We start from the raw sequence: 14,204 nt of genomic DNA on the forward strand, positions 1-14,204 counted from the left end.
TAGCCATAACAATAGGATAGCATCGTTTGGTTTTAGAAACTGAAAAACACACAAAAAAAAAAAAAGTAAAAAAAAAATTAAAGTTATAACGTTCATTTTCAAAATGTTTAACCCGAGGGCTAGGGGTAGAGGGCGGGGACGTGGGCGTACAACTACTGCAGGGGTCAGAGGCCGTGGTCCTGGGTGGGGTGAGACACCACCTGCTGATGAGGGAGCAGGGGAACGCCGCAAAGCTACACTCCCTAGGTTCATGTCTGAAGTTACTGGGACTCGTGTTAGAGCACTGTTGAGGCCAGAACAGTGCGAACAGGTGATGTCGTGGATTGCCGACAATGCTTCGAGCAATTTGTCCACCAGTCAGTCTTCCACGCAGTCCACCCATGTCACCGAAATCGGCACTCCTCCAGCTCCTGCACCTCAGCCTCCTCCCCCCCAGTCTGCCCCCTCCCAGGAAAATTTGGCATTTGAACCGGCATACTCTGAGGAACTGTTTTCAGGACCCTTCCCACAGTCACAAACCACTTGTCCGGTTGCTGCTGAGCAATTTTCCGATGCCCAGGTTTTCCACCAGTCGCAGTCTGTGGGTGATGATGACCTTCTTGACGTAGTGGAAGAAGTGTGTAAAGAGGTGTCCGACGATGAGGAGACACGGTTGTCAGACAGTGGTGAAGTTGTTGTCAGGGCAGGAAGTCCGAGGGGGGAGCAGACTGAGGGATCGGAGGATGATGAGGTGACAGACCCAAGCTGGGTTGAGAGGCCGGGTGAACACAGTGCTTCTGAGACGGAGGAGAGTCCTCGACCAGAACAGGTTGGAAGAGGCAGTGGTGGGGCCAGACGGAGAGGCAGCGCCAGAGCTGGTGCATCAGCGCCAAATGTGTCACGTAGTGAAACTCCCGTGGCGAGGGCTCCCGCGGCGAGGGCTAGATTTTCAGAAGTCTGGAGGTTCTTTAAGGAAACACCGGATGACCGACGGACTGTGGTGTGCAACCTTTGCCAAACCAGGATCAGCAGGGGTTCCACCACTACTAGCTTAACTACCACCAGTATGCGCAGGCATATGAATGCTAAACACCCCAATCAGTGGCACCAAGCCCGTTCACCTCCGGCCGTGCACACCACTGCTCCTTCCCCTGTGTCAGCTGCTAGTCAGCCCCCTGCCCAGGACCCTGGCACAAAAACCCCATCGTCACCTCCACGATCCTCCACAGCATCCACCAGCGTTCAGCTCTCCATACCCCAGACGCTGGAGCGGAAAAGGAAATATAGTGCAACCCACCCGCACGCCCAAGCCCTTAATGTCCACATCTCCAGATTGCTTAGCCTGGAGATGCTGCCCTATAGGCTAGTAGAGACCGAGGCCTTTCGCAACCTCATGGCGGCGGCCGCCCCTCGGTATTCGGTCTCCAGCCGCCACTACTTTTCCCGATGTGCCGTCTCAGCCCTGCACCAGCACGTGTCAGACAACATCATCCGTGCCCTGACCAACGCCGTTTCTGACAAGGTCCACCTGACCACGGACACGTGGACGAGTGCTACCGGGCAGGGCCACTATATATCGCTGACGGCACATTGGGTTAACTTGGTGGAGGCTGGGACCGAGTCTGACCCTGCGGCTGGTCATATACTGCCGACGCCGAGGATTGCGGGGCCTACCTCGGTCCAGGTCTCAAAGGCCTACTATGCCTCCTCCTCCAACCCCTCCTCCACCTCCTCCTCCGAATTACCATCCGTGGGCATGCCGCCATCAGTCGGTAGCTCTAGGCACAGCAGCAGTACCATCGCTAAGCGACAGCAGGCGGTGCTCAAACTGCTGAGCCTAGGCGATAAAAGGCACACCGCCCAAGAGCTATTACAGGGCATCACGCCCCAGACTGATCTGTGGCTGGCACTGCTGAACCTGAAGCCAGGCATGGTTGTGTGTGACAACGGCCGTAACCTGGTGGCGGCTCTGCAACTCGGCAGACTGACACATGTGCCATGCCTGGCCCATGTGTTAAATCTCATAGTTCAGCGTTTCCTCAAGACATACCCCAATCTGTCTGATTTGCTCACGAAGGTGCGCCGCATCCGTGCGCATTTCAGGAAGTCCAGCACAGATGTTGCCACTCTCAGGGCAGCGCAGCGCCGTCTCCAACTGCCCGCTCACCGACTGTTGTGCGACGTGCCCACGAGGTGGACTTCAACATTAACCATGTTATCCAGAGTTTACCAGCAGCGCAGAGCGATTGTAGACTGCCAGATGTCAACTTCCACCAGAACTGGTAGTCAGGTCAGTCAGCTGTCTCAAGTCTACAATGAGGAGTGGACGTGGATGTCTGATATCTGTCAGGTGCTGAGTAACTTTGAGGAGTCAACACAGATGGTCAGTGGCGATGCCGCCAACATCATCCTCACCATCCCGCTGCTTGGCCTGTTGAAAAACTCTCTGGTTAGCATGAAGTCGGAAGCTTTGCGCTCGTCACAAGAGACGGGGGAAGAAGATTCCCTTGTTGATAGCCAAAGCACCCGCAGGACTGTTTTTCAGCGCATATCGAAGGAGGTGGAGGAGGATGAGGAGGAAGAGGAGGAGAATATTGGCGAGACACAAGAGGGGACCATTGTTCAGTCCTTCACTGTTCAGCATGTATGGGCAGAAGTAGAGGAGTTGGAGGAGTTTGAGGAGGAGGAAATGGAGATTCAGGCCAGTGAGGGGAGTGAATTCTTGTGCGTTGGTACTCTGGCGCATATGGCAGATTTCATGCTAGGCTGCCTATCCCGTGACACTCACGTTCAAAAAATTTATTCCAGCACCGATTACTGGGTATTTACTCTCCTGGACCCACGGTACAAGCAAAATCTTTCCACTCTCATCCCTGGAGAGGAAAGGAGTGTGAGAATGCATGAATACCAACAGGGCCCTGGTGCACAAGCTGAAACAGTAATTCCCTTCTGACAGCGCTAGCGGCAGAGGGCGTACTTCTGCGGGACAAGTAGCGAGGGAGAGTAGGCGAGCAGGCAGCTTGTCCAGCACTGGCAGGGGTACGCTTTACAAGGCCTTTGCCAATTTTATGTCACCCCAGCAAGACACTGTCACCTGTCCCCAGTCTCGGCAGAGTAGGGCTGATCTCTACAGAAAGATGGTGAGGGAGTACGTAGCTGACCATACCATCGTCCTAAATGATCACACAGCTCCCTACAACTACTGGGTTTCAAAGCTGGACATGTGGCACGAACTGGCGCTGTACGCCTTGGAGGTTCTTGCCTGCCCTGCCGCTAGCGTGTTGTCCGAGCGGGTTTTCAGTGCAGCTGGTGGCATCATCACCGATAAGCGTACACGCCTGTCGACTGACAGCGCTGACAGGCTGACGCTTATTAAGATGAATAAAGACCGGATTTCTCATAATTTAAAATCTCCACCAGGTGAAGGAAGCTCAACCTGAATAATTTATGCACTCCTCCTCCTCATTTTCCTCCTTCTCCTCCTCTTTGTACACTAAAGCAGAGGAAACTGGCTATTTTTTGACAGGGCCCACTGGCTCTAGCTATAATACTTTATGCATTTAATTTTTCTGGAGGGCCACCTACCCGGTCCTCTGTTTTAAACAATTTTTGGGACTGCCACATACAGGCACTCAATCTATTAAATTTTTCTGGAGGGCCACCTACCTGCTCCTCTTGTTTGAAAACTTTTTTGGACTGCCACATACAGGCACTCAATCTATTTCATTTTACTGGAGGGCCACCTACCTGCTCCTCTGGTTTGAAAACTTTTTTGGACTGCCACATACAGGCACTCAATCTATTTCATTTTTCTGGAGGGCCACCTACCTGCTCCTCTGGTTTGAAAACTTTTTTGGACTGCCACATACAGGCACTTTCCAAATTAAATTGTCTCCATAGCAGCCTCCACACGTTGTCTCCATTGCTACCTCCAAAAGTCGTCCATATAGCTGCCTCCATACATCGTCCCCTTATCAAACGAGGTGTGTCAGGCAGAAATTTGGGTTGTTTTCATGCATTCCACATCAAAGTTGTTAACTTTGTCGACACCCTGCTGTGTTATCCACAAAATATACTGGCAAACTTTTATGATTAACCGATATTATTTCAGCGCTTCTTGCGCATCTGTTGATTACACTGCTGTGTAATCCACAAAATATGCTGCCAAACTTTTACCATTTACGGATATTATTTCAGCGCTTCTTGCGCATCTGTTTACATTCCCCTCACCCGCCATATTCCAAACTTATAAGAACGCTACTACACTTAACTTGGTGCAGGCTGGGACCGAGTCTGACCCTGGGGCTGGTCATATACTGCCGACGCCGAGGATTGCAGGGCCTACCTCGGTCCAGGTCTCAAAGGCCTACTATACCTCCTCCTCCTCTCACCCCTCCTCCACCTCCTCCTCCTCCGAATTACCATCCGTGGGCATGGCGCCATCAGTCGGTAGCTCTAGGCACAGCAGCAGTGCCGTCGCTAAGCGACAGCAGGCGGTGCTCAAACTGCTGAGCCTAGGCGATAAAAGGCACACCGCCCAAGAGCTATTACAGGGCATTCCACATCAAACTTGTTAACTTTGTCGCCACCCTGCTGTGTAATCCACAAAATATACTGGCAAACTTTTATCATTTACCGATATTATTTCAGCGCTTCTTGCGCATCTGTTTACATTCCCCTCACCCGCCATATCCCAAACTTATAAGAACGCTACTACACTTGATCTTATACAAAAGGTTCTTAGAAGTGCTGTTTGGGGAGTAGCCTAGAGACAGGGACTTGGATTGGTGAAAGCTCGCCTGGCAGCGGAGCGCCAGCTCCATCCCAAGATCCTCCGAATTACCATCCGTGGGCATGGCGCCATCAGTCGGTAGCTCTAGGCACAGCAGAAGTGCCGTCGCTAAGCGACAGCAGGCGGTGCTCAAACTGCTGAGCCTAGGCGATAAAAGGCACACCGCCCAAGAGCTATTACAGGGCATCACGGCGCAGACCGATCTGTGGCTGGCACTGCTGAACCTGAAACCAGGCATGGTTGTGTGTGACAACGGCCGTAACCTGCTGGCGGCTCTGCAACTCGGCAGACTGACACATGCGCCATGCCTGGCCCATGTGTTAAATCTCATAGTTCAGCGTTTCCTCAAGCCATATCCCAAACTTATAACAACGCTACTACACTTGATCTTATACAAAAGGTTCTTAGAAGTACTGTTTGGGGAGTAGCCTAGAGACAGGGGCTTGGATTGGCGAAAGCTCGCCTGGCAGCGGAGCGCCAGCTCCATCCCAAGATCCAACTAACATAGTTTTAACTGCAGCACCTTTAAACTACTACTAGTTCACTGCCTCCATACATGGTCCCCTTATCAAACGAGCTGTGTCAGGCAGAATTTTGGGTTGTTTTCATGGATTCCACATCAAACTTGTTAACTTTGTCGCCACCCTGCTGTGTAATCCACAAAATATACTGGCAAACTTTTATCATTTACCAATATTATTTCAGCGCTTCTTGCGCATCTGTTTACATTCCCCTCACCCGCCATATCCTAAACTTATAAGAACGCTACTACAAAAGGTTCTTAGAAGTGCTGTTTGGGGAGTAGCCTAGAGTTGCAATTATAGCAGCGCAATATGGATGCCCCATACTGTCGCTCTTAATCATGGAACCATTTCCGTAAAAACAATTAAAAATAGAACCACTATGCTATTCCATTATTCCTAGGTGAAATATTCAAACGACCCGGCCTGCTTTGAAAATTATAATTTTTTCAAAGTAAACGCTTCTGGCCCCCAGGCCCATTTTGGGTGGGGAGGAGCCGAGAGACAGGGGCTTGGACAGGCAAAAGCTCGCCTGGCAGCAGACCGCCAGCTCCATCCCAAGATCAGGCAGCCTCGGAGGCATCCATGCATGCTGCCCCTGCTGTTTCCTGTCCATTTTGCCTCCACGATCCTCCACAGCGTCCACCAATGTCTCATTTCAACTCTCTATACCCCAGACGCTGGAGCACGAGAGGATATGCAGCACATCATCCCCTTATCAAACGAGCTGTGTCAGGCAGAATTTTCAGGTGTTTCACCAGATACATAGTGGAACTCGGCGCGTCTGTCGCCGCCATGCTGGAGACCTGAAGTTGCAATCATAGCAGCGCAATATGAATGCCCCATACTGTCGCTCTTAATCATGGAAGTTGTCTCCATGGCTGCCTCCACATGTCGTCCCCTTATCCAGGGCCAGATTAAGGGTCCCAGGGGTATGGAGCACTTAATTTAGGATGGGGCCCCCCAGCTCGGCACGCAACGCGGGGCCCCCTTCCACAACAATATATGTGAAAAAAAGATACCACTTAGTTATCCGGTTTCAAATATCAGCGCTATACTATTACCAGATAATGCTACCTCAATACTGTCACCAATTAAAACTACCATAAAACCAATATTCCAAACTATTCCAAAAGATCCGTCTAAACTGTGACCCACAGCATTACCACAACATAAAGAACATACCAACTTCCTGATAATGAACACAAGACTCTATACACAGACCAGGATTACCAATCATTTACCACATATAAACTCCATTTATTGATAAAACCCTACCGCCATATTGTTATAATACAAACACCATCCTGCAAGGTACAATATCACTAATGACACCTCTGTACAAGGCCCAAATAATAACACTACATCCTGATTATCACCACTACATAATGACTGAATAATACTGCAGTGCTATATAATAACCTACACACAGACCAGTATGTACCACCATATAGTGACCATATAGTAGTATATACCAGTCCTGCACAGAGGCCGCAGTGTAATCCAGTGACTTACAGGTGACCTCCCCAATGTTGTCTCTTCCTTCCTGTCTGATCTTCCAGGAGACTTCTTCCAGCCACAATTCATCTCTGCTGGTTTATAAAACGGACATGATTGGCATCATCCTATATACACATATATCATATATACCCCTCATACCACAACTGTACACACTGTGCCCTCACATATATCATATGTACCCCTCACACCATAACTGACCACACTGTGCCCTCACATATATCATATGTACCCCTCACACCACAACTGACCACACTGTGCCCCCACATATATCATATATATCCCTCACACCACAACTGACCACACTGTGCCCTCACATATATCATATGTACCCCTCACACCACAACTGACCACACTGTGCCCCCACATATATCATATATATCCCTCACACCACAACTGACCACACTGTACCCTCATATATATCATATGTACCCCTCACACCATAACTGACCACACTGTGCCCTCACATATATCATATGTACCCCTCACACCATAACTGACCACACTGTGCCTCCACATATATCATATATACCCCTCACACCACAACTGACCACACTGTGCCCCCACATATATCATATATATCCCTCACACCACAACTGACCACACTGTGCCCCCACATATATCATATATACTCCTCACACCACAACTGATCATACTGTGCCCCCACATATATTATATGTACCCCTCACACCACAACTGACCACATTGTACCCCCCATATATATCATATATACCCCTCACACCACAACTGACCACACTGTGCCCCCACATATATTATATGTACCCCTCACACCACAACTGACCACACTGTAACCCCACATATATCATATATACCCCTCACACCACAACTGACCACACTGTGCCCCCACATATATCATATATACTCCTCACACCACAACTGATCATACTGTGCCCCCACATATATTATATGTACCCCTCACACCACAACTGACCACATTGTACCCCCCATATATATCATATATACCCCTCACACCACAACTGACCACACTGTGCCCCCACATATATTATATGTACCCCTCACACCACAACTGACCACATTGTACCCCCCACATATATTATATATACCCCTCACACCACAACTGACCACACTGTGCCCCGACATATATCATATATACCTCCACACCACAGCTGACAACACTGTGCCCCCACATATATACCCCTCACGCCACAACTGACCACACTGTACCCCCACATATACATCATATATACCCCTCACACCACAACTGACCACACTGTACCCCCCATATATATCATATATACCCCTCACACCACAACTGACCACAATGTACTGCCCACATATATCATATATACCCCTCACACCAAAACTGATCACACTGTGCCCCCACATATATCATATATACCCCTCATACCACAACTGACCACACTGTGCCCCACCTATATCATATATACCCCTCATACCACAACTGACCACACTGTGCCCCACCTATATCATATATACCCCTCACACCACAACTGACCACACTGTGCCCCACATATATCATATATACCCCTCACACCATAACTGACAACACTGTGCCCCCATATATATCATATACACCCCTGACACCACAACTGACCACACTGTGCCCCCACATATATCATATATACCCCTCACACCACAACTGACCACACTCTGTCCCCACATATATCATATATACCCCTCACACCACAACTGACCACACTGTGTGCTCACATATATCATATACACCCCTCACACCACAACTGACCACACTGTGCCCCCACATATATCATATATACCCCTCACACCACAACTGACCACACTCTGTCCCCACATATATCATATATACCCCTCACACCACAACTGACCACACTGTGTGCTCACATATATGATATACACCCCTCACACCACAACTGACCACACTGTACCCCCCACATATATCATATATACCCCTCACACCACAACTGACCACACTGTACCCCACATATATCATATATACCCCTCACACCACAACTGACCACACTGTGCCCCCACATATATCATATATACCCCTCACACCACAACTGATCACACTGTACCCTCACATATATCATATATACACCTCACACTACAACTGACCACACTGCGCCCCCACATATATCATATATACCTCTCACACCACAACTGACTGCACTGTGCCCCCACATATATCATATATACTCCTCACACCACAACTGATCACACTGTACCCCACATAAATCATATATACCCCTGACACAACAACTGATCACACTGTACCTCACATAAATCATATATACCCCTGACACAACAACTGATCACACTGTACCCCACATATATCATATATACCCCTCACACCACAACTGACCACACTGTGCGCTCACATATATCATATATACCCCTCACACCACAACTGATCACACTGTACCCTCACATATATCATATATACCCCTCACACTACAACTGATCACACTGTGGCCCCAAATATATAATATATACCCCTCACACTACAACTGATCACACTGTACCCCACATAAATCATATATACCCCTCACACTACAACTGATCACACTGTGCCCCCACATATATCATATATACCCCTCACACCACAACTGACTACACTGTGCCCCCACATATATCATATATACCCCTCACACCACAACTAACCACACTGTGCCCCTACATATATCATATATACCCCTCACACCACAACTAACCACACTGTGCCCCCACATATATCATATATACCTCTCACACCACAACTGACTGCACTGTGCCCCCACATATATCATATATACTCCTCACACCACAACTGATCACACTGTACCCCACATAAATCATATATACCCCTGACACAACAACTGATCACACTGTACCCCACATAAATCATATATACCCCTGACACAACAACTGATCACACTGTACCCCACATATATCATATATACCCCTCACACCACAACTGACCACACTGTGCGCTCACATATATCATATATACCCCTGACACAACAACTGATCACACTGTACCCCACATATATCATATATACCCCTCACACCACAACTGACCACACTGTGCGCTCACATATATCATATATACCCCTCACACTACAACTGATCACACTGTGGCCCCAAATATATAATATATACCCCTCACACTACAACTGATCACACTGTACCCCACATAAATCATATATACCCCTCACACTACAACTGATCACACTGTACCCCACATAAATCATATATACCCCTCACACTACAACTGATCACACTGTGCCCCCACACTACAATTGATCACACTGTGCCCCCACATATATCATATATACCCCTCACACCACAACTGTCCACACTGTGCCCCCACATATATCATATATACCCCTCACACCACAACTGACCACACTGTGCCCCTACATATATCATATATACCCCTCACACCACAACTGACCACACTGTGCTCCTACATATATCATATATACCCCTCACACCACAACTGACCACACTGTACCCCACATATATTATATATACCCTCACACCACAAATGACCACACAGTACCGCTCATTACCCCCACTACCACTGCATCATCACTGAATAATACCACCACAGCATTACCACAGCAAAATAATACCACCTCAGGCTACATTCACACGAACGTATGGGGGATGTTTATACGGCCGATGTATATACGGGCGATATACGCCCCCCATACACTTCTATGGGGTCACGGCCCTGTACGGGAGCGGTACAGTGCAGCACCGTACCGCTCCGTAGCCCGTATAAAGATAGGACATGTCATATCTTTCTACGTAATATGGCGCCGTGCGCTGTATATTCCTATAGAGAGGGGCGGGGGTGATCTGCGCTCATCCCTTGTGCTTCTCTCCACAGCGCCGATGTATGCCCGCCGTGCTACTGTACGGCGGGCATACATTGTGTAAATATAGCCCAACACAAACTCAATTTAAAAAAAAAACAATAAATGTATTCAAATTAAAAATGAAATGCTCTGCAGATAAACAAAAACAAAAATATTAGAATATAATTATATCTGATTACTCACCGTTTACTGTCTTCGTCATTACAACTTCATTACAGCCTCTATAGCGCCCCCTGTAGTTTGGGATTCTTCATCTGGTGTAACTCCTCCAGTTGTGATGGATTCGCCCCTAGATGTCTTCAGCTCTTGGCAGCACATCTGTGCCCTTAAAGATACCACAATCACAGTGTAATGGCACCTGGATATATATACACAGCACCTACTTACTAAAGCTATATATGGCAACCCCATTTATGAATGAATATATAAAAGCTGCCCCTGCTATACAGCAACTCCCACTATACAAATCCCCCCCCAAAACAATGGCCCATTTCATCTATAAAGTGACCTACCCTATACAAAGACGGCCCTCTATAAAGCACCCCTCTTGCCCCGAAATACAGTCCCCACATACACTAAACAGTGGCTCTATACATAAATAGTACCCCCCCTTGCCTCTATTCATAAATTACCCCCCTGTCCTCTATACACTGTCAGTATACATGCATTACACTCCACTGTCCACTATATATGAACTACACCCCCGTCCTCTCTACAGTGCCTCTATATATGAATTACAACCCCCATCCTCTATGCAGTGCATCTATACATAAATTACACCACCTGTTCCCTCTACACTTCCTCTATATATGAATTACACCCCTTGTCCTCTATACAATGGTTATATACATCAATTAAACCCCCCTATATACTGTACCCTGTGCCCTATACAGTGGCTCCTCTATATATAAATGACACCCCCCTCCCCTATACAGTGGCTCCTCTATATATAAGACACCTCCCTCCCCTATACATTGGCTCCTCTATATATAAATGACACCCCCCCTCCCCGTCCCCTATACAGTGGCTCCTCTATATATAAATGACACCCCCCTCCCTGTCCCCTATACAGTGGCTCCCCTATATATAAATGACACCCCCTCCCCTATACAGTGGCTCCTCTATATATAAGACACCTCCCTCCCCTATACAGTGGCTCCTCTATATATAAATGACACCCCCCCTTCCGTCCCCTATACAGTGGCTCCTCTATATATAAATGACACCTCCCTCCCTGTCCCCTATACAGTGGCTCCCCTATATATAAATGACACCCCCCTCCCCTATACAGTGGCTCCTCTATATATAAATGACACCCCTCCCGTCCCCTATACAGTGGCTCCTCTATATATAAATGACACCCCCCTCCCGTCCCCTATACAGTGGCTCCTCTATATATAAATGACACCTCCTCCCGTCCCCTATACAGTGGCTCCTCTATATATAAATTACACCCCCCTCCCTGTCCCCTATACAGTGGATCCTCTATATATAAATGACACCCCCCTCCCGTCCCCTATACAGTGGCTCCTCTATATATAAATGACACCTCCTCCCCTATACAGTGGCTCCTCTATATATAAATGACACATCCTCCAGTCCCCTATACAGTGGCTCCTCTATATATAAATGACACCTCCTCCCGTCCCCTATACAGTGGCTCCTCTATATATAAATGACACCTCCTCCCGTCCCCTATACAGTGGCTCCTCTATATATAAATGACACCTCCTCCCGTCCCCTATACAGTGGCTCCTCTATATATAAATGACACCCCCCTCCCCGTCCCCTATACAGTGGCTCCTCTATATATAAATGAGACCTCCTCCCGTCCCCTATACAGTGGCTCCTCTATATATAAATGACACCTCCTCCCGTCCCCTATACAGTGGCTCCTCTATATATAAATGACACCTCCTCCCGTCCCCTATACAGTGGCTCCTCTATATATAAATGAGACCTCCTCCCGTCCCCTATACAGTGGCTCCTCTATATATAAATGACACCTCCTCCCGTCCCCTATACAGTGGCTCCTCTATATATAAATGACACCTCCTCCCCTATACAGTGGCTCCTCTATATATAAATGACACCTCCTCCCGTCCCCTATACAGTGGCTCCTCTATATATAAATGACACCTCCTCCCGTCCCCTATACAGTGGCTCCTCTATATATAAATGACACCTCCTCCCGTCCCCTATACAGTGGCTCCTCTATATATAAATGACACCTCCTCCCGTCCCCTATACAGTGGCTCCTCTATATATAAATGACACCCCCCTCCCCGTCCCCTATACAGTGGCTCCTCTATATATAAATGAGACCTCCTCCCGTCCCCTATACAGTGGCTCCTCTATATATAAATGACACCTCCTCCCGTCCCCTATACAGTGGCTCCTCTATATATAAATGACACCTCCCTCCCCGTCCCCTATACAGTGGCTCCTCTATATATAAATGACACCCCCCTCCCTGTCCCCTATATAGTGGCTCCCCTATATATAAATGACACCCCCCTCCCTATCCCCCATACAGTGGCTCCTCTATATATAAATGACACATCCTCCCGTCCCCTATACAGTGGCTCCTCTATATATAAATGACACCTCCCTCCCCGTCCCCTATACAGTGGCTCCTCTATATATAAATGACACCCCCCTCCCTGTCCCCTATACAGTGGCTCCCCTATATATAAATGACACCCCCCTCCCCATCCCCCATACAGTGGCTCCTCTATATATAAATGACACCCCCCTCCCGTCCCCTATACAGCGGCTCCTCTATATATAAATGACACCTCCTCCCGTCCCCTATACAGTGGCTCCTCTATATATAAATGACACCTCCTCCCGTCCCCTATACAGTGGCTCCTCTATATATAAATGAGACCTCCTCCCGTCCCCTATACAGTGGCTCCTCTATATATAAATGACACCCCCCTCCCCTATACAGTGGCTCCTCTATATATAAATGACACCCCTCTCCCCTATACAGTGGCTCCTCTATATATAAATGACACCTCCTCCCGTCCCCTATACAGTGGCTCTTCTAAATATAAATGACACCTCCTCCCGTCCCCTATACAGTGGCTCTTCTATATATAAATGACACCCCCCTCCCCGTCCCCTATACAGTGGCTCCTCTATATATAAATGACATCCCCCTCCCCTATACATATGCTCCTCAATATATATAAAATACACCCCCCATATACTGTGGCTCCTCTATATATACAGTACATACCCCCCTCTATACATTTGCTCCTTAATATATATAAATTATCTTCTGTCTTCTTTGCTGGGCCCCTTTATAACAATAAAATAATAAAAGTTCACTCACCTTTCCAGACGATCCCCCGTAGGCAGCGCTGACACCTGGAAGATCAGTGGCTCCTCTCCTGCTGCAGTGTGGAGACACAGACGGCGCGATCTATGAGTCATAGATCGGCCGTCTGTGGAGGACAGAAGGTGCAGGCAGAGGTCACTCTACCTGCACTTCTGTCACTCTATGGTGCCAGTGCCTTAAAGGCACAGGCACCATTTAGTGTG

General features: G+C 48.1%; 1 long non-coding RNA gene across 1 annotated transcript; it reads right to left on the bottom strand.

Annotated features, from left to right (window-relative positions):
• Window positions 1-6,772: 6,772 nt before the first annotated feature.
• On the bottom strand, window positions 6,773-14,105 carry LOC140125818 (uncharacterized). Its single transcript, XR_011854738.1, has 3 exons — window positions 13,996-14,105; window positions 10,839-10,980; window positions 6,773-6,881 (listed from the first exon to the last, which is right to left on the bottom strand). It is a non-coding gene; the product is annotated as an uncharacterized lncRNA (long non-coding RNA).
• Window positions 14,106-14,204: the final 99 nt, after the last annotated feature.

The sequence above is a fragment of the Engystomops pustulosus genome, chromosome 4, assembly GCF_040894005.1.
Source record: "Engystomops pustulosus chromosome 4, aEngPut4.maternal, whole genome shotgun sequence".
In the NCBI taxonomy this organism is placed as follows: Eukaryota; Metazoa; Chordata; class Amphibia; order Anura; family Leptodactylidae; genus Engystomops; species Engystomops pustulosus.